The sequence below is a fragment of the Bubalus bubalis genome, chromosome 1, assembly GCF_019923935.1.
Source record: "Bubalus bubalis isolate 160015118507 breed Murrah chromosome 1, NDDB_SH_1, whole genome shotgun sequence".
Taxonomy (NCBI): Eukaryota; Metazoa; Chordata; class Mammalia; order Artiodactyla; family Bovidae; genus Bubalus; species Bubalus bubalis.
Genome location: NC_059157.1, coordinates 135,628,742 through 135,649,992, shown reverse-complemented (window position 1 = coordinate 135,649,992; position 21,251 = coordinate 135,628,742). Strand labels below are relative to the sequence as shown.

At 38.2% G+C, this 21,251-nt stretch overlaps 1 long non-coding RNA gene across 3 annotated transcripts in view; it reads right to left on the bottom strand.

The window, feature by feature from the left end:
• LOC112585609 overlaps positions 1-21,251 on the bottom strand; it is a 238,502-nt gene that overhangs the window by 64,746 nt on the left and 152,505 nt on the right. The window contains exon 5 of one of the 3 annotated variants that reach the window (XR_006551776.2): positions 18,485-18,530. The exons of the other annotated variants lie outside the window; for them this stretch is intronic. This is a non-coding gene — a long non-coding RNA (uncharacterized LOC112585609). Of the gene's footprint in view, positions 1-18,484; positions 18,531-21,251 lie in introns of those variants that run through there. 3 annotated transcript variants of the gene reach the window in all.

The following is a 21,251-nucleotide window of genomic DNA, read 5'->3' as shown; positions in this document are numbered from 1 at the left end:
CCTGGGTTGGGAAGATCCTCTGGAGAAGGGACAGGCTACCCACTCCAGTATTCTTAGACTTTCCTGTTGCTCAGATGGTAGAGAATCTGCCTGCAATGCAGGAGACCTGAGTTCAATCCCTGGGTTGGGAAGATCCGCTGGAGGAGGGCATGGCAACCCACTCCAGTATTCTTGCCTGGAGAATCCCCATGGACAGAGGAGCCTGATGGGCTACAGTCCATGGGGTCACAGAGAGTCAGACACAACTGAGCAACTAAGCACAGCACAAAACACAACATGAATCCTAGTAGGTAAAAGATAGTGATCTCCCAATGAGAAAAGTAAGGCAGAATGTAACCAGTTCTTTTAATTGCCCAGGAAAGTTAGCAAAAGTCCTAATGAGTATTAATCACATTTTTATTTAGTCCAAAGTCATCTGCTTCTCAAGTCCTTTCACTAAGATGAAAGTCAGAGTAGAATCTGTATCCATAGTAATTCCACTGATGATATAAGCTGTGTGTTTGTGTCTGAGCTTTAAATAAACAACACAGATTATATAAATCTAACACAAATTATAGAAATTTTTTGCTCAAAATAACAAGGGAAAGAATTATTTCAATGAGGGTCCTGACTAACCCAATTAGAGACTTCACCTTGAAGAACTCCAGTATTCATGGCATATTCAGGACAATATCCTCAGTGCTAATAAGGTTGATTCTTTGAAGAAGAAAGTCGTTTTCTATTCTCCCATTTTCTATTCTGGGACAAAAGTGAAAAGTGAAGGTGAAGTCGCTCAGTCATGTTGGACTCTTAGCGACCCCATGGACTGCAGCCTACCAGGCTCCTCCGCCCATGGAATTTTCCAGGCAAGAGTACTGGAGTGAGGTGCCATTGCCTTCTCCTCTCTGGGAGTATATTCTCGCTTAAATAACTTACACTTTACTTTCTTTAAAAAAAAAATGTTTATTGAGTGAACAAATCCCCAAAGTTAGACAATATGAATAATAATAGCTACAATTTTTAGTACCTTCCATATATCATAATCAATCCTCACAATAGCTCTGTGAAGTGAGCATGAATGTATTTACCATTAAAGAATGAAGAAAGAGAGACTTAGATAAGTTTTTAAAAAGAGACAGTAGAGAGTGACACAAGCACCACAGGGGAGTGAAATACTCCCTTTGTCTCTTCCCTTAAATCCACAACCAGTAAAACATCCGCAGCTCAACAAAGATGCCTCTACCCAACACACCAGGATGCCAGAGAATTCCATACATCTGTACCTCTCAAGATGGGCTGACTAGACCAGAGGGGAGGCAGAAGGGGGCAAACAATGGAGGCTGTACTTGCATTTCCAGCCCACAAGCTATAGCTGCTGAGCCCCAAGCCCCAGAGAAGCCAGTAGCAGCAGGAGATGTAGCACAGAGGACTTTGGCTTCCCAGCCACTGCAGCTCATGTAGACACAGGTAACTGGTACAGTGAGGCCTGGGAACCAATACCTCCAACCATGGAGGCACCCATGACTCTGGCCCCTCACACCTCCCACCCACAGCAGGAGATGCTGGATGCTGTGGAAGTGAGCACCATTCAGTACCTCAGGCAATGATGCCAGAGATACCAGGTTCAAACAGCAATGAGGGCATCCAGACAATACTTCTGACAGAGGCAGTGAAGTGTGGAAATATATATATATATATATATATATATATATATATAGGCTCATAACTGGTGAGCCAAAGAGGACCATAGCAGCAGCTCTCATCTGTTTGCCCACTCTCCCGCTGAGAGTGAGTGCGTATGAGTAGTTATATATATATAAAATATAACCCAGAGGTTCAGCTCAGAAAAACCAAAAACTTGTACATAAAATCACCTCTTAGAAAACAAGATTTAAAAAAAAAAAAAAGAAAACAAGATAATACAAAAAAAGGTCTCTAATTTCTAACCTGTTAAACCATTAGAATACATTTTTTTAAAAAGCAAGGTGTTTGCTACTTCAAATGCACCAGCAGAGGAACACCTCATCAAGCACATGAAGAAGCAGAGTGACACCTTACCCCAAAAAGAAAATGATGATTCTCCAGAAACCAAATTTAAATTCATGGAATATTCAATGTAACTAACAGAGAATACAAAATAGCCATCATGAAGTAACTCAATGAGCTATAAGAAAATTCAGAAAGGCAATTCAATGAGCTTAGGAATAAAAGTAATGAACAGAAAGGATACTTTAACTTTACCAAAGAGATTGAAACTCTAAAAAAGAACCAAACAGAAATACTGGAGCTGAAGAACTCAATGAACGAGATGAACAATGCATGAAAAGCACTGAAAATAGAGCAGACCATAAGGAGTAGAGAATTAGTGAAGTTGAAGATAGAAACACAGAAATAATACCTGTAGACAAAGGAAAAAATAAGATTTTTTTTTAAATGAGGACATTCTGCAAGAATTATTTGATTCTTTTAGAAATGGCAATATTAGGAAAATGGGTATCCCAGAAGAAGAAGAGATAGAGTGGGGTGTTTATTTAAAGAAATAGTAGTTGAAAACTTTTCAAATCTAGGAAAGAAACTGGATATTTAAGTCCATGAAACTAAGAGAACACCTAATTACCTCAGTGCAAAAAGATTTTCTCCAAAACACATATTAAAAGTGTCAAACATCAGTGATAAAGAATTTTAAAGGTAATCAGAGAAAAAGGATTGCCATTAGACTATCAGCAGATTCCTCAGCAGAATCTCTACAGGCCAGGAGGAAGTGGAATGCCATTCTCAAAACGCTGAAAGACAAGAACTGTCAGCCAAAAGTACTCTATCTGGCAAAGTTATCACTCACATATGGAGAAATTAAAACTTTCCCAGACAAACAAAACCTGAGAGAGTTCATCAACAGTGGTGGTGGTGTGAGCACTAAATCGTGTCCAGCTCTTGAGATCTCATGGACTGTAGCCTGCTTTGTCCAATGGATTCTCCAGGCGAGAATATTGGAATGGGTTATTTCTTTCTGCAGAGAATCTTCCCGACCCAGGAATTGAACTCAGATCTCCTGCATTGCAGGCAGATTCTTTACTGGCTGACACTAGACCTGCCTCATAAGAAATGTTGAAAGTTTTCCAACCAGAAACAAAATAGCAAAAGTACACAAAACTTTGAGTAATGTGATACAGTTAGAAAATTGCAAGCACTTTTCTGGTGGCCTAGAGGGTAAAGCATCTGCCTGCAATGCAGGAGACTTGGGTTCGATCCCTGAGTCGGGAAGATTCCCTGGAGAAGGAAATGGCAACCCACTCCAGTATTCTTGCCTGGAAAATCCCATGGACGGAGGAGCCTGGTAGGCTAAAGTCCATGGGGCCGCAGAGAGTCGGACACGACTGAGCGACTTCACTTTAATTCACTTTATAAACATTTTATTATAGCAAGACCAAGGAAGTGCAGTGATTTTATTATAGCAAGACCAAGGAAGTGCAGGGTCCCATAGAGCAGGGGTCCCCATGTACCATGGACTGGTACATGACACAGCATGAAGTGACCAGTGGACAAGTGAGCAAAGCTTCATCTGTCTGTGCAGCCACTCCCCATTGCTTGCATTACCTCCTGAGCACTGCCTCCGGTCAGATCAGTGGTGACATGAGATTCTCATAGGAGTGGGAACCCTACTGTGAACTGTACATGTAAGGGATCTAGGCTGCATGCCCCTTACAAGAATCTAATGCTTGATGATCTGATTCTGTATTGTGGTGAGAAACATAATTATTTCATTACATATCACAATGTAATAATAACAGAAATAAAGTACAATAAATGTAATGAGCTTGAATCATCCTGAAACCATACCCTGTACCACAGTCCACGGGAAAAAATTGTCTTCCCTGAAATTGGTCGCTTGTGTCAAAAAGATTGGGACTACTGCCATAGAGGATTAATTTAAGAGGAAGATACTTTCATTAAACTGGCAAAAATTAGAGAGAGGAATATTAACGGCAGCAAGAGAAAATAACATACAAAGGAATTCCCATAATGCTATTAGCTCACTTTTCAGCAGGAACTGCAGGCCAAAACAGAACGGCCGTGATCAAATCAGCATCTCATTGGCACAAGAACAGACACAAAGATCAACAGAAAAGAACGGGGACTCCAGAAGTTAATTGCGGTCCAAAGTTGACCAGGATACACAAAGAAGAAATGGCAGTCTCTTCAATAAGTGTGCCAGGAAAACTGGACAGCTACATGTCAAAGACTGAAGTTGGAACATTCCCTAATACCATATATAAAAATAAACTAAAAAATGGATTAAAGATCTAAATGTAAGATCAGAAAGCATAAAACTCCTAAAAGAAAACATAGGCAGAATATTATTTGATGTAAATTGCACCAATATCTTTGTCGATCTGTCTCCTAAAGCAAGAGAAATAAAAACAAACATAAACAAATACATAACTAAATTTAAAAGCTTTCATATAGCAAAGGAAACCATCAACAATACAAAAAGACAACCTACTGAAGGGGAGAAAATATTTGCAAATGATATGACCGATAAGGGTTTAATCTCCAAAATATAAAAATAGCTCATACAACTCAACAGCAAAAGAAAAAAAAGCAATCCAATGTAAAAGTAGGCTAAAAAAATAGAGATTTTTCCAAAGAAGTTATACAGATGGCCAATAGACACATGAAAAAAAGCTCAGTATCATTAATCATCGGGGAAATGTAAATTAAAACCATAATGAGATATCACCTCCTACCTGTCAGAAAGGCTATCCTCAAAAAGAACACAAATAACAGATGTTGGAAAGGATGTGGAGAAAAGGGAACCCTCATACATTGTTGGTGGGAATGTAAATTGGTATAGTCACTGTAGAAAACAGAATGTAGGCTTCTCAAAAAATAAAATAGAACTACCATGTGAGTGACTCCCTGATTCCACTCCTGGTTATATACACAAAAAGAACAAAAACACTAATCTGGAATAATACATGCACCCCAATGTTCATAGCAGTATTATTTACAATTGTGAAGATATGGAGGCAAATTGAGACTTCATCAGGAAATGAAAGAATAAAGAAAACATGGAACATATATGCAATGGAATACTCCTTAGCCATAAGAAATAAAATTTTGCCATTTGCAGCAACATGGATAGACTAGAAGGGTAGTATGCTAAGTGAAGTAAATCAGACAGAGAAAGACAAATACTGTATGATATCGCTATATATAGAATCTAAAAAAATAAAACAAACTAGTTAACATAACAAAAAAAAACAGATAAGAGAATAAATTAGTGGTTACCTGTAGGGAAAGGGAAGAGGGGAAGAGCAATATAGGGAGAGGAGATTAAGAGGTATAAACTATTATGTGTAAAGTAAGCTATTAGAATATACTGGACTATACAGAAAATACAGTCAATATTTTACAGTAACTAGAAATGGAGTATAACCTTTAAAAACCATGAATCATATGTACACCTGTAACTTATATAATGTTTTACATCAATGATAATTCAATAAAAAGATTTCCTGGATATTTTGTATCAGATAAAATATGCTGAATATATAAATAATAATTATATTTAAGTCATAATAAAGAATCTATAATATGAAGCAATTCTAGAATAAACTATTACATGTTGTTAAAGAAAAAAATGAAAGCTAAGTTTATCATCATTTAAAATAAGAATTTTAAGAGTCAGTATCATTCATTTAGTGAGTGGCAAATTAAAAATTTGAACAGAGAACCCTCTGATTCACAAATCCCTTCAATGAAACTACTCCAAAGTGATAGGCCACTATCACATTCTTAAATCATGAAAGACAGTACATTATAGGTACCAGGGTAAAATCTTTTACAAGCTAAAATAGAACCAAATTGATAGAGAATACCTGCTATTCATCGACATTACTCCCCCGAAATCTGGCAGCGTCTTTCACTTGCTGAGCTATTTTTCTTTGCAATTTCACTTGAGATATTCATTTCCCTGTAAAGGGAACTTGCCCTCATTTTGATTCGTTTATTTAGAAGAGCAGGATTCCTGAAGCACATGAAGGGGTTTCGCCACTGAAAATTACCTGGCCCAAGACTATACGTTGGTGCCTTTATTTTATTTTTAACAGAACCACAAGTGCTAATTAGGTGCTCTTTCAAGATGCCAAAGAAAGATTCTGAGGTCCCAAACTGCCATCAGTCTCATCATTTTAGCCCTGAAGTGCTTCTCTGTGAGGAACTTTGCGCATTTGACACATCCCTGCTCTTTGCAAATTATTTTAAATGACTTCTTAATTAAACACACTACCTTGCCCATTGCTAATGAAGCAGGCAGGAGCTTCAGAGCAGTTAGGAAATAGAACTGGTTCCAAGACCCTTCTTTCCTCTCTCAGGACCCTGTTTCAAGCAGAAGTAACTGTGTTTACTCTTCAGCCAGTATTGTGTCTCTTTAAAATAAAATGTGAATTCTTTATCTCTGGGTTGCAGATTTTTCAGGCACCATAGAACTCAGATTTAGTTAACATTATTTTAATGTTTTTCCTCCTCCACTGCTGACTTCTGAAAGACATAGGGGGAAAAAAATCTTTCTTTTAGGAAGAATAATCTGTGTAGTATCCATCTCTAACTCAGGCAGTGACTCCTGTATGTTTTGCAAAGTTTTTGATTAGTCTGTCAAAGGAAGTGTTCTCTCATTAGGAAGACTTGCCAGAGAGACCTCAATAAGATTCATCAAACTTAAAGAAATCCTTTTCACCGCCATATACCAGCAAGGAAAATACACAGTGGTCCCTTGGTATCTGCAGAGGGATTGGTTTCAGAACCTGCCAAAGGTACCAAAATCCATGGATGCCCAAGTCCCATTGTCTGCCCTCCATAAACTTAGCTCCACGTCCACAGACCAGGAATTATATTAGTACATCTGACCCTTAAACAACTCAGAGGTTTAGGGCAATGGTCCCTGTACAGCCAAAAATCCACATGTAACTTTATAGTCAACCCTCTATACTGGTGGTTCTGCACCCATGGATTCAACCACTGTGGACTGTGTAGAGCTGTAGTATTTATTTATTGAAAAAATCTGCATATAAGTGGACTCATGCTTTTCAAAGCTGTACTTACTGTTCAAGGATCAACTCTATAACACTACCTAGTTTTGTTAAGAATTTGTCTTGCATTTTTATTCCCAACTGCTCAAATTTTTGGTTAATAAAATTCTTAAATAAATAAAGGAAGAAGGATCATCCTTCAATTTTATTTTCAAAACATTATTGTTGGTTATCCAACCCTTAGACAGTGAAAATCATAACAGATTATGAAAACTATTAAAACTTAGAATTTATAAGAGAACTACAGTTTGCCCTTTTTATAACCCTGGACCAGGGTTTATTCAGACCTGGTAGGATTCATCGGCCCTAGTTTGGAATTGAGACTAGACACTCAAAGAATCAAGGATGCTGAATTCCTCCCTAACCTTAACCATAGTTTCCAAACCCTCATCTTAGCCAATGTCTTACCAAAGCTGGCCTGTACATCCCTTTGAGGTCATCTTTATATACACCTCTTATATTCAGGTAACATTGGCCACATCAGAGTACTTTGATCATAGCACACAAGTAATTACTAATAGATGCCTGAAGAATATATTAAAAACTTTAAGGTAAAGTATTACTAAAAACTGGTTACTAAGCTTCATCTGTTGCCTTCAACAATAACATTTATTTAGCATTACTGTTTCCAGGCACATTGCTCATTGCTTTGTATGCATTGCCTTTATATTTATTGTAACAACATTATGGAAAATTTTTTATACCACCTTTCTTATAGATAAGATGCTTCCATGGGAAGATTGCCAGTCTCACATCACTTTCAGAGCCAGGTGTCTAAAGGAAATCACCAGACCATTTGCCCTTAACAAGAACTAAATGATACAACATAGACTCTCAGTCTATACCCTCTGCCTGGAGCTAAACCTCATCCAAAGGGACACCCAGCAGAAATTCAACCAATTACTAAGCTCAAAATCTGCCAAGTTTCTGGAAACTTGTGGGGAAACATATCTTTTCAACTGGTAGCTTCAGGGTGCTTATCTGTTCCATTCATAGCTGTAGAACCTTTAGGGCAGTTGCTCCCAAATTATCACATCCATCTGGGTATTTGCTGAATATGAAGGTTACCAAACCTCAGTCCAAACCTTCACAAATCAAAATATCTTTAATGGGTCCCAGGAGTATGTCATTTTTAATAAGTTCTTCAGAAAATAGATTTAGGGCAGAGGGCATGGATGCATGCTAAATCTTACAAACTTACAAATTCCAAAAATTCAGCCATGACCCCAGGAACCCCCTTTATAGGCCAGGCTCAGATATTCAAGCACCTCCTATCAAAAAGCAGAGAGCATCAACAGCTACCCCAGAGTCACCCAGAGAACATGGACAGCTATACTAGAAAGAAAGTGAAGTCACTCAGTCATATCCAACTCTTTGCAATCCCATGGACTGTAGCCTACCAGCCTCCTCTGTCCATGGGATTTTCCAGGCAAGAATACTGGAGTGGGGTGCCATTGCCTTCTCCAGGAGATCTTCCCAACCCAGGGATTGAACTTGGGTCTCCCACATTGTAGGCAGACGCTTTACCATCTGAGCCAACTTGCCAGCAAATCCATGGATAGTTTTAGGGAACCTGCCATCTTGACTAGGAAAACAAGGACATGACTAGTTAGATCCTTAGAGTCCAAGGAGATGAAAGATCTCTGTGAAGGCTGATTTCTACTACCTAACAAACCTAAAGCTAGGGGAATACCTATTATATTGTACCATGGCATTTCTTCCCTGATAAAGATGACAAAATGATTTTGTCCTCTAATCCTTGTTAGAAAAGAGGTGAGCATGGAGAAAATGTTGGACAGAGAGCATAGGAAGTTAGTTATTTCATCCAAGCCTGCAAATTTTAATTTAATTTTAATTAAATTAATCAGCCTAAAATTTAATCAATAGTTCTTACTTCTTGAGCCTTATCATCTGATAGCAAATTCTGTCTTGAGAGAGCTGCCAAAGAGAACAAATAAGATCCAAAGCAAAGCTAAGTCTGTGTAAACATTCAGCTTGCAAAAAAAAAAGTCAAAAATATTAGTGGTAGCATCAGTAACTGAGAAGCTAAAGTATTAACAAATTAACCCTCAGTGTGTTTGCAATAGAATTTGGTCATTTCCATTGGTCTGGCTAAGTTTGATCTCTTGAGAGGTCAAAACAAATGGATCCAAAGGAAAAAAGAAAATTTCCTCTTTTTTTTAACCATATCACATGGGGAAAATCTTGTATTAGCCACATGACCACACAGACTGTAGTCTTCCAATAAAGAGTAATAATCAACCAGGCATTCCAATGTTCACATCCACGCTGGTGTCTGTCTATGCCTGTGTGCTCAGTTATGTCCACCTCTTTGCAACCCCCATGGACTGTGGCCCTCCATGCTCCTCTATCCATGGGGTTTTTCAGGCAAGAATACTGGAGTAGATTGCCATTTCCTTCTCCAGGGGATCTTTCCATCATAAGGATCAAACCAATGTCTCCTGCATTGGTGGATGGATTCTTTACTACTGAGCCACCTGGGAAGCCTGTGTCTGTCTATATTTTGATCTGCATCTCCTGATCATGAGTAGGTTTTCAAAGAGACACATGACAAAGTAGGGTTCTTAAAACAAAAAAGTGGATCAATAATCAAGAGTCCAGAGAAAAATACTTCAAGAAACAGTAGATGGCAGGAGCTCTGGGCATGGTAATAGAAAGGGTTGAAAAGTAAAATTCAGCATGGATACTCCAGCCTCCTAGAGTTAAAATTCTTAAAATTACTCATATTAAAAAAAAAAAAAAAAAGAACTCACAGAACCAAAAGTCTAGCAATAGTAATGATTCAAACACTAGACTGGATGTTGTTTCCATAGACACAGTCATGTCATGCCTGCACCTTTGTTATCGGCCCCTCCACTCTAGGAACGCACAATTGTATGCAAAACACCTTGTCTCCAAATGGCAAACATTAAACTCATAGTCAAATATGCATCTTCCTTTTGCTACTTTTGTGACAATCAACATATTTCACAATAACTTTTCTTATGACTGATGTCCTTATCTATAAAAATGGAAGTCATTGTTTCTCCCCATTTATCTCACTGGGTGGTTTTTCATGTAACATTACATTTCATAAAGGAAAAGCCTTTATAAGGCATAAAGCACAGTATGCACAGCAAATATTATCATTGATATTGATGAACATTTACACAAGTCATTCAAGCAATACAAAACAAGTGATGCTTCAGTGAAGAGAAGATGATGGCAGTGGAGAGCTGATAGTTGTTGCTGAAACGGTTAGTCCCCTGCCCCACTTTGGTTTTTGTTTTTTCTCACTATGCCTGTACTATCTATTGTCTATTCAGCCATTCCTTTTGGGGGGTTGCTTTGCACTAAGCTGCTAATGTATCACAATAAATACAATTTTTCTTAACCATTGTGCTCACAAAGCATGGGTCTTTCAAAAATCAGAATTAAATTGTGAATTGGCCCATAGACTAAACACATAAACATTTTCAATACCCAAGAATGATTTCAATTTTCTATTCCTTTCCAAAAAGTTACATGGCAGTATGAAGCTATAGATTATTGGCTATGATGCACAATATTTTTTAATTAAAATTAAATTTCAATGATTTGTCAGGCAATACAAGTGAAATGTACAGTGTAATAAATTCCAAAACATATTCTCTCTCTCCATTAGAAAATGGAACTAAAGTCCTTCATACTAAATTTATACCACTATGCAGAAATGCTTTAAAAAAAAAAAAAAAAACCTTTTCAAAAAATCATTATTCAGGGAAGTATAATTACATACAAATGTTTGTGTATTCTCAAGTTAACTCATAGAAGAAGAGGATAAAACATCTTTGAGATTCTTTGGGAATGTTTTGTGTGTTAATAAACATAATTGGCATACCAGTGGTCCAATTTGGTCAGTATTTTTTTGTACCAGTAGCAGCGACGCTGTTGAACCAATTTGATAAACTAGAAAAAACACAGACTTGGAGGTCAGGTGAACTGTTTTCTAGACTTTCTGTGCCACCAAATTGTGTGTAATCTTGGCTAATGTACATAGTCTCTCTGGAACTTTAGAATCTTTACCAAAATGAGGCAGGTAGACTCCAGTGTAAGTCCTCTTCCCTTGTTTTTCATGATAATAGAGCCTCCTAGATTAATGAGTTCTCTTGGTTATTCAGAATAAACCTTCGTTTACATCTTCCTTTGCAATTAGGCATAATCATGTAGGTAATCTCAAGTCAATGGCATGAGTCAAAGCGATTGAGCCCTTACAGGGAAGTAGCAAGCCCTCCCTCCCCTCCTCCATGTCCCTGCCCACTTTCCCCTATGGGCTAAGGGCAGACAAGGTCTTGAGTCCTCTTGAATATATGGACCAAGACAACATATCTCTGTAATGGCAGAGCAACCCAACAGAAAAGCCTAAATCTACATAACTGTGGAACTGCCATGCAAGTCAATCTCAGCTGCGACAAGAGACAGAAATAAACACTAATCACTATAGCTTGGAGTGTTTTGGAATAGTTCAATTGCTATCTTTCCTCTCAGTTTAGAAGGCAATATGATGTAGTGAAACATCATGGAATACTGAAAAACTGTAGATCTGGATTCAAACCTGACTCTATTGTATGACTTTGGAAAAAGTCCTAAATATCTCTGAGCATCTGTTTTCTCATCTGCAGATAATGTAAGTAGACTGAGACTTTTAGAATACCTAGTAGTTGGTCAATAATTGGCAGTGTTGTGATGAGTTTCTACTAATTGGTAACATGGTAATCACGTAGATGGGGAAACAGTGGAAGCAGTGTCAGACGTTATTTTGGGGGGCTCCAAAATCACTGCAGATGGTGACTGCAGCCATGAAATTAAAAGACGCTTACTCCTTAGAAGGAAAGTTATGACCAACCTAGATAGCATATTCAAAAGCAGAGACATTACTTTGCCAATAAAGTTCGTCTAGTCAAGGCTTTGGTTTTTCCAGTGGTCATGTATGGATGTGAGAGTTGGACTGTGAAGAAAGCTGAGTGCCAAAGAATTGATGCTTTTGAACTGTGGTGTTGGAGAAGACTCTTGAGAGTCCCTTGGACTGCAAGGAGATTCAACCAGTCCATTCTAAAGGAGATCAGTCCTGGGTGTTCATTGGAAGGACTGATGCTAAAGCTGAAACTCCAGTACTTTGGCCACCTCATGCGAAGAGTTGACTCATTGGAAAAGACTCTGATTCTGGGAGGGATTGGGGGCAGGGGGAGAAGGGGACAACAGAGGATGAGATGGCTGGTTGGCATCACCGACTTGATAAACATGAGTTTGAGTAAACTCCAGGAGCTGGTGATGGACAAGGAGGCCTGGCATGCTTTAATTCATGGGGTCGCAAAGAGTCAGACACGACTGAGCAACTGAACTGAACTGACTGAATCACTCTGGAAAGAACCAGGGATCATTCAACTGCATGGCTTTGGGATTATTTATAGCTCTTAAATATCAATCTATTTCCACTTCATGGGCTGGGCATTTAATCAACTTAACTTTGTAAGACTCCTTAGCACATTTTATATACAAAGGCTGTATTCCAGGCTCTAACCTTCAATCAGGAAAACGTGCTGTGGCCCAAGTGAGATTAGAAAATTACAGTCTCTAAGTCCTAATGCCTTGGTCAGTTCATAATATCTTGAATAGCCATTGAGTTTGCACTCCTATGATTATGGAAAGAAACAAGGTATTATATATAAGCCCATTATATATAACACAGTAATATAATTTGATGAACAACATGACATATAACTAAATATTTCCTTTGTGGAGAATTTTTCTAAAAATATGCAGTTCTGACATCATAACTGTCAAGAAACACTTGAAACCATCTTGCTCCTTCATATGCCATGTTCTGCCGTCACAAACTTGGCCAAGTCAGGTGGTGAGAAAGGGAATCTGTACATTCCCTCAGGGGAACATGTCCTTTGCCCCCAGCAAGCACATTTTAAAACCAATTTACTGAATTCCATGGAGATTTTTTTTTTTTCACCCTTCTCCTGAAATTCCAGACATTGGCTCAGAATAAATTACAAAACTGGTTGCTTTTACCTGGGAAGGAAATTTTTACATTTGTCTGGAATGCTTTCCTTCCTTGGTAGGAATACAGGCTTATCATCATTACAAGCCTTCATCAAGGAGAGTCACAGGAAAAAATATTTCCTCAAAAAGTTTCCAACTGCATATCTCTTCTATATTGTGACATGTTGTTGAAAATCTTTAATCCTTTTTCATTTTTTAATAAATACCTGCCTTAACCTTCAGAGGATTGATACAGAGTTTTGAACTACACTTCAAGCAGAAAAAAAATTAATGGATAAATGTTAAAATCATTAAATAGATTCTGCCTAAGAAATAAAAAGAAAATGACTCATCCCAGGCCATTGTTATATGATGTATCAATTTAAGGGGGTAGTTTTGTTGGTTTTTTTTTCTCTTCAGCAGGCATAAGTCTTTTCTATCTACCTGCCTGTCATTTTTCTGTCAAAAGCTTTCTCACATCATATTCTTTTTAGCTCTCAAAACACTTCACTTTAAAATTTTACCACAGGATTTTCTAAATTTTTCTTAGGTTATGTCACATAGCACAAAATACAAAAGCTCCTATTTTTAAAAAGGCAGCTTTAATAAGAAGGAAAAGAAAAGATTTAACTGACTATCCAGAGTATCTTTTTTGAATTGAATCTATAATCATTCCCTTAAAATTTCTCGTATAGTTCTAAAGCTTGATAGACATTTTGCCTCATTAAAGTTAATGTGACATAACTCTAAAAACAGAGAATAAAATGGCAGATAAGGGCTTCTTTTTCTGCTTTAAATCCTTTCCCTGAGGCTCTCTTGCTTTTTTCCAAGAGAATTTCAGCTGGAAAAATCAGTTTGTACTGGATTTAATAGTTCATTCATTTTGACATACCTGTGCCATTGTACAAAAGAATCACACCTTCACAGTCAGTTCCATCCTTCTCTCTGAATACTCTTTCCTGACCCCTTACTGGTTTCCTTACAATTTAAATCAAGAATTAAATGCATTTCACATATGACAAAAAAATCCTCCACAAAAAAAAAAAAAAAAAAGTCCTGTCTTCGTTCCTTTCCTTCTTCCATAATCCCCTTCTTAGGTCTCACAGCACTCCATCATGAGATGCGGAAGAGCAAGATGATCAGGTTACCTGCCTGGAACTCTGTAGACAGCAGGCGATGACAGTCAGCACAGATGTGGCTTCCCAGAAACCAGGTCAACTGTTTGTGCGAATGCAAGACAGAAGAAAGTATGCTGCTGCTGCTGCTAAGTTGCTTCAGTCCTGTCCGACTCTATGCAACCCCAGAGACGGCAGCCCACCAAGCTCCCCTGCCCCTGGGATTCTCCAGGCAAGAACACTGGAGTGGGTTGCCATTTCCTTCTCCAATGCATGAAAGTGAAAAGTGAAAGTGAAGTCGCTCAGTCATGTCCAACTCCTAGCGACCCCATGGACTCCGTCCATGGGATTTTCCAGGCAAGAGTACTGGAGTGGGGTGCCATTGCCTTCTCCAGGAAGAAAGTATAGCATCCCACATATTAATAGTTATAGTCTCGTGATCTGCAATAGCTAGAAATTAGATCTGCATCTCATCCTATAAAATTTGATGGGTAAAGAATTCTTTGTCTCCCATCTGTGAGGACTCCTTCCCATAGCTTTCACTATTGGCACATTTTCTTTTTCAAATCACAGAGATTTTACTGTATCCCTGAACACTTTCTCTGGAGTTCAATGTTCAGTAGAAATGGAATGGGTAATAAAGTTTACATATTAAAAACACTTCTCTCAGACTGAAAATAGAATTGTTCTTCTGAATGTAAATAACAAAAGCATGCGTGTGTGTGTGTGTGTGTGTGTGTGTTTTAGCAAATTTCTCTAAGAGAGTAGGGGTTAAATCACTGTTACATTTCTGCATTTTATTTCTCATCAGGTCAAAGGTGAAGCAGATTATACAACCAACTGCACTGAAATCATCAAGCACTTGAAAATTCACTTTTTAAAAAATGTCATTAACCTCTTGAGCCTGAATAGGGGAAAACAGTTATGTGGAAGACTTGATTGTCTGAGAATACTAATGAATTAATAACTCTGGGTTTCTTTCCCACCAACCAACTTTAACCCAACCCTAGCACCCCAGGAATCAGAACCTAGACTTGAGTTGAGGTAGATGGATGCTCCAATTCAGTACAGATTTATACTGACAAGTTCAGTTCAGTCAGTCAGTCATGTCTGATTCTTTGCAACCCCATGGACTGCAGCACGCCAGGCCTCGTTGTCCATCACCAGCTCCCGGAGTTGACTCAAATTCATGTCCATTGAGTCGGTGATGCCATCCAACCATCTCATCCTCTGTTGTCCCCTTCTCCTCCCGACTTCAATCTTTCCCAGCATCAGGGTCTTTTCAAATGAGTCAGCTCTTTGCATCAGGTGGCCAAAGTATTGGAGTTTCAGCTTCAGCATCAGTCCTTCCAATGAATATTCAGGACTGATTTCCTTTAGGATGGACTGGTTGGATCTCCTTGCAGTCCAAGGGACTCTCAAGAGTCTTCTCCAACACCAAATATAGTGACAAATCTGGTGCTAAATCTGGACAGCGGGCATTCATTTCTTCATTCACAACCAGTGATCAACTCAGTTTATATGACTTCGTCATGAGGACACCAAAAGAACTAGAGAATAAGGGAAGAACTCCAAACTGGTTGAATGCCTGCTACAAATCCTTGACTTGTAGTAACCCATAAAACTTACATTAACCCAATTTTACAAATAAGGAAACTGAGTTAGCTAGCCTGTGTAACCAGCCAAGACTGCATAATTAGCAAGTGACAGAGTGAAGATTATAACACAGATCTTTCTTATATTAAAACCAATGTTCTTTTTATGATATCAGGTCTCTTCCCAGAAGCCACCTTTGTATGTGACTGCTGCCTAGATGAGAATTAAAATCAACAGCCCTAACTGGTTCTGAGCATAAATAAGGGATGACCATTTCAGTGTCCTCCAACAAAACCTTGAAGTAAACTTAGTTTTTCTGTAAGAATCACAGAATTCACTTTCTGGTCTGACAAATGGGTTAGGGTAGAGGATACCATCTCACTATAAATGACCCCGGAGTAAGAAAAAGACAGATGGAAAACAAACAAAAAAAATGCGAACCCATACTATGATGCACTGGCTACCAGACAGGAATCAAGAATGAGGTCGCAAAGATCTGGAGGAGGACCTTCACGGGGCTTCTTTCTGGTGACATGCAAACCATTTCTCTGAGCTCATTTTAGTCAGATCAGAACATGTACAGCCAGCATGACAACAAGAAACTTACTAGCTAAATTTTCTATTTATACCAAAATGGCTGTTTTCTTTGTTTTTCCCTGCATCTAAGAGACTCTAGAAGTAACTTAATTCTGCAAGGTTCACTTGCTGTTTGTCAAATGGGAAAAAAAAAAAAAGTAATAATTGCCTTAAGGGACAGATCCTTCTTGATTCTTTTCCCCAAACCTGCAGTATCTGTTTTTATTGCAGGTTCAGAATGGCTATGCAGTACGCAAGAGCAGAGGGAAGGCTGTGACCCATAGGCAGCCCCACAGTGCTGAGAACTGCAGACTTTTGCATGACTCCCTGCACCCATTTTTCAGAACCCATTCCTATCCACAGTCCTCTCTCAACTTTCCAATTAACACCCTAATTATGTTTCAGCTTCTATCAAAAACTGATCAATTTTACCTAAAGCCCAACTCTCAGCAATTTGGGCTGCTTTCACTAGGAGACCAGCAGAAAAATGTTAAAAACATCTAATTCTGCTTCTTTGGGAATTCTGTGCTTAATAAAGTGTATATAAGCAAGTAGGAATTAAACATTTGGGTTTACCCTAATAATAACCTGAACTAGTTCAGTGTCAGACAAAAGTGATTTTGATAGGATAAAAATGGTAGCTGTGAATATTTTTCAGATCATGGTTGATAGCTACATGAAGATTGCAAGATTATTTATTTCACATTGTCATCCAGCTGATTAACAATGACATTTTCATTTCATCCTTGTTCCCTCTTGGCTCTTTATTTCCTAGATGTCTTCTCTTCTTCAAATTTTGGTATATGATATATAAACATCATAAAAGTTAGCCTAAGGAAAACATTAGGAAAAGAAATGGGCTACAACCAAAAAAAATTTATTGTATATTTCAACATCAAATTTAATCAACTCTGAAGTAATCTCAATAAGATAAATATAATAAGTATATTAAACTTATTTATCTGAAATATTTTTCATGCAGCAAGCAAATATATCTTCTCTATGCTAACTACTGGGGAAGAGAAAGGAAGAATGTTACCTAATCCCTATTCTTAGAAAATGCAATTATTTAATGGAGGAAAAGAAGGGATATTATTTATTTCAACAAAATGGTACCTGACATCTAATCCCAAAACACAATGTCATAAAGCAACATGTATTTAGTAAAGAAATAAGCCTGTAGGTCTGGACTGTACATGAGGCATTCTTACTTGGCTTGGCTTGCTCACATGTCTGATAATCAGCGGATGTTGGCTGATCTAGGCTGGTTTTGGCTGGTGTAACTGGGACAAATTGGCGTGCTCCATGTGTTGCCCATCCTCCAAGGAATGGAAGAAGCATAAGAACACAGGAAATACTTATATACTTTTCCTATATTCTGTGTCATAACTGTTAACATTCTCTTAGCCAAAGCAAGCCATACAACCGAATTCAGACTCAAAGAGCAAGGAAATAGACTCTACTTCTTGGTGGGAGGACCCTTAAAGTCATATGGTAAAGGGCACCAATGGAGAGGTAAAGAATCAAAGCCGCCATTACAATCCACCACAGAAGAACAAATAAACAAGAAGATATTGTTATTCTAAGGCACTCAATCTAAAGGCAGTAAGTTCTATAATAGAGGTAGGAAAAAATACAGGAGGAGCTCAATGGAAGATCTGAATATCTCTTTCCGGAAAACTAACAAAGCTTTAACCAAAGAAGTGATATTTGAACTGGTTCTTAGCTATCGCCTATCTGAAAAGGCAGAAGAGGAGTCGTTTATGGAAAACAGCAGTGTAATGATATAGGGATGTTATTAGGTGTCATGTTTTAGGAGCACATGAAATCTCAGTGTGGAGAAGGCAATGGCACCCCACTCCAGTCCTCTTGCCTGGAAAATCCCATGGACAGAGGAGCCTGGTGGGCTGCAGTGCATGGGGTCGCTAAGAGTTGGACACGACTGAGCGACTTCACTTTCACTTTTCACTTTCATGCATTGGAGAAGGAAATGGTAACCCACTCCAGTGTTCTTGCCTGGAGAATCCCAGGGACGGGGGAGCCTGGTGGGCTGCTGTCTCTGAGGTCGCACAGAGTCGGACACGACTGAAACGACTTAGCAGCAGCAGCAGCAGCAGCAGCAGCAGAAGTCTCAGTGTGGCTAGAACTGAGAAGAAAACAAAAAATCGTGTTCATAGTTTAGGTTGAATCAGATAGAGAGGCACCTTGCATGTCAATGATTTTACCTAGTTTACTTGATTGCAAACCCCTGGGGGAAAGGAGCTACATCTTCAGTCATGTCTTATGTATTACCCATAATGCCCTGAACATAGAAGTGCTCCACAAATATCTAGGTTGACTTGCACTCTGCTTGTGCAAAAAAGTTACAAACTGACCACATCATGGAGATGAAGTGTGGTGTACAAAATGTCTCTACAGCCAAGTACAAGCCCAGAAGTCATCCCTATATCAAGTTCAAAACTGTCAAATCTTACCCATTGAAGTCCTTAAGCCCATTTTTGTCTTCGGTGAATTTGAACTTTATTTTAAAAACAAGAGAATTTTATTTTTATGCTTTTATTTTTTTCCTAGGAACTCAGTAGTGAAAATAGATTGCATTCCAATTGGGGGCATCTCCATATGTCAGTTTTGTTTGTTAGGGTTTATATCACAACCATGGACAAAATTATAGAATACAACTTTAAAAGATACTTAAACAGGAAGCACATTTTAGCCTAAGTTACTACTCTAACCCTCTTCAAAGGCAATTTAATGACCCAACTACCCTTTCCATCATGGTCCCAGGAAGATATCTCAAATGATGTAGTAGCTAGTATTGGGGGAGTTGCACCACAAAGCATGGCTTTGTTCTCTATGGAGGCGTCCCTGCTGTACTGATGATATCTTCCACTGAGAGGGACAAATCCACTGTCATTTTACCATAAACTTAAGAGTTTGGGCTCATGAGTTAGGAGAAAAAAGTTTGAGAGTGTTAAGTGGAGATCTTTATTCCCCAATCTGAAAGGTTCCATGAGATTTCTGCCACTGATATAACATTCTAGGTCTCACTCTATATTGCTTCTACTCATTTTTCCTAATAAAAGAAGACATAAATTATCTGATTAGTAGGGGTTATGAATCTCACAAAGTAGAGATAATCAATTAAAAAGCTACAAATTGGGCCCAAAAGCCAAGACAGACTGGGCAATAATGATTCTAAGTCAGCATGTCCACTCTGCCAACACAAACTCTTCTTAGACTGGGCTGTCCTAAGGTCTACCATTAGCAAGTCCACTTGTCTGTGTCCTCCAGCCAGCTTCATAAATAATAAAACTACTATTTCGACTGCCAGATGATGAGTGTCTTATTTTCAATTGGTTTCAAAGATAAAACATAAAAGGGGAAGAAAGGAGTGTTATTTTCTGTTCTTTTAAACACAAAAGTAGATATTCTGTCTTATCCACCTTAGTGTTCCCCACAGTGCTAGAATGATGCCAAGCACATAGTGGATGCTCAAAAAAATTGTTCAGTGAAAGAGAACAGAAGTATTTAACATCAAAATCTAGTCTGTTCTTTAATCTTATATCTCTCAAGTTCCTTTTGAGAAAAGTAGAAGTCCTCCCAGGGTCACTAGTCAACATTTTTCTTCTCCACACAGTTGTTCAATTTCTCAAGTGCTAATGGTCCATGCAATTCTTTTATCTCCCAATTGGACACTCTGTAGCATGGTGACCACAAAGACTTTGTCAAGTGCTTTCTCATCCTTTGTAATGTCAGGGTCTGCATGGATTTAAAATGCTACCATCTGTTCTCAGTTTGGGGACTTCACAAAAATAACCAGAGAACCATTTCAGTGAAACACTAAACCTTTATCACTCTAAATGTTGTCTCTGGTAGTACATTGGAAGTTTCCTGAATGCTGCTCTTTTGTTTCAAAAAAAAAAAAAAAACCTGAAATTATAGGCCTATGATTTCTCCAACTCTCCTAAGGATTTCAGGCAGTTCCCAATGACTGAAATGATAACTTCAAAATAACCAGAGTTCTCAATTCTTTGCTGGGTTTTCTAACTGTACACAGAGGAGAAAATGTAGTGTCTGAAAGAGCTCTCTGCAATAAGGATCGGGGCCAACTTGATACAAAATAGAGTTAAAGCCAGGTGATAGATAAATTTTATGCCCTAATAAAAAGGAAGCTATGAAGGATTTGGACCAAAGAAAAACAAGGATACAAGGAGGGACAGGAAACATAATGCCCATGTCTTACCTGCCAAATGTATAGATTTAGGTTTGATCTCTGCCAAGAAATTCTAAATGAGAACAGTGTGTGTTCTATGTGGCCTAGCCCTTGTATTGCTTGTAAAATTAGTCAGTAACACATAAATTAGAGTTGATAGAAATATAAATATTTAGGGAAATGCCAAAAACCACTTCTTTATCAGTCCAAGCAAGTCTATAGCCCTGACACCTATACATGTTTAAAAAACAAACAAACTGAAAAAGAGTCAATCAGTTAATACACAATGAGAAATTGCTGGGATTTAAGAATTCTGCTCTGTGTTACAAAATACAGATACCTACCTTCAAGTTACACATAGTCTAGTGGTGAGACAAATACATGTTGTCAAGCAAGTTTATAGCAACATCTGAAATACCCAGATATTAGATTAAAGCTATTCCTTTCCCTATTTTATCTGCATAGAATCTTTATGTTTCATTCTCAGGAAAATGTCATAGACATAGAAAAGAGTTCTCTTTGAAGTATTTCAAGTAGTAACTACCAAAATTCTTGTGGCTATAGGGTTAAAAGTAATCAGTTATAGACATGTAGATATTTGGGCTGGCATGAACTTTAGAAAAATTCTGGTCCACGTTCTTCCTTCTTTCCAAT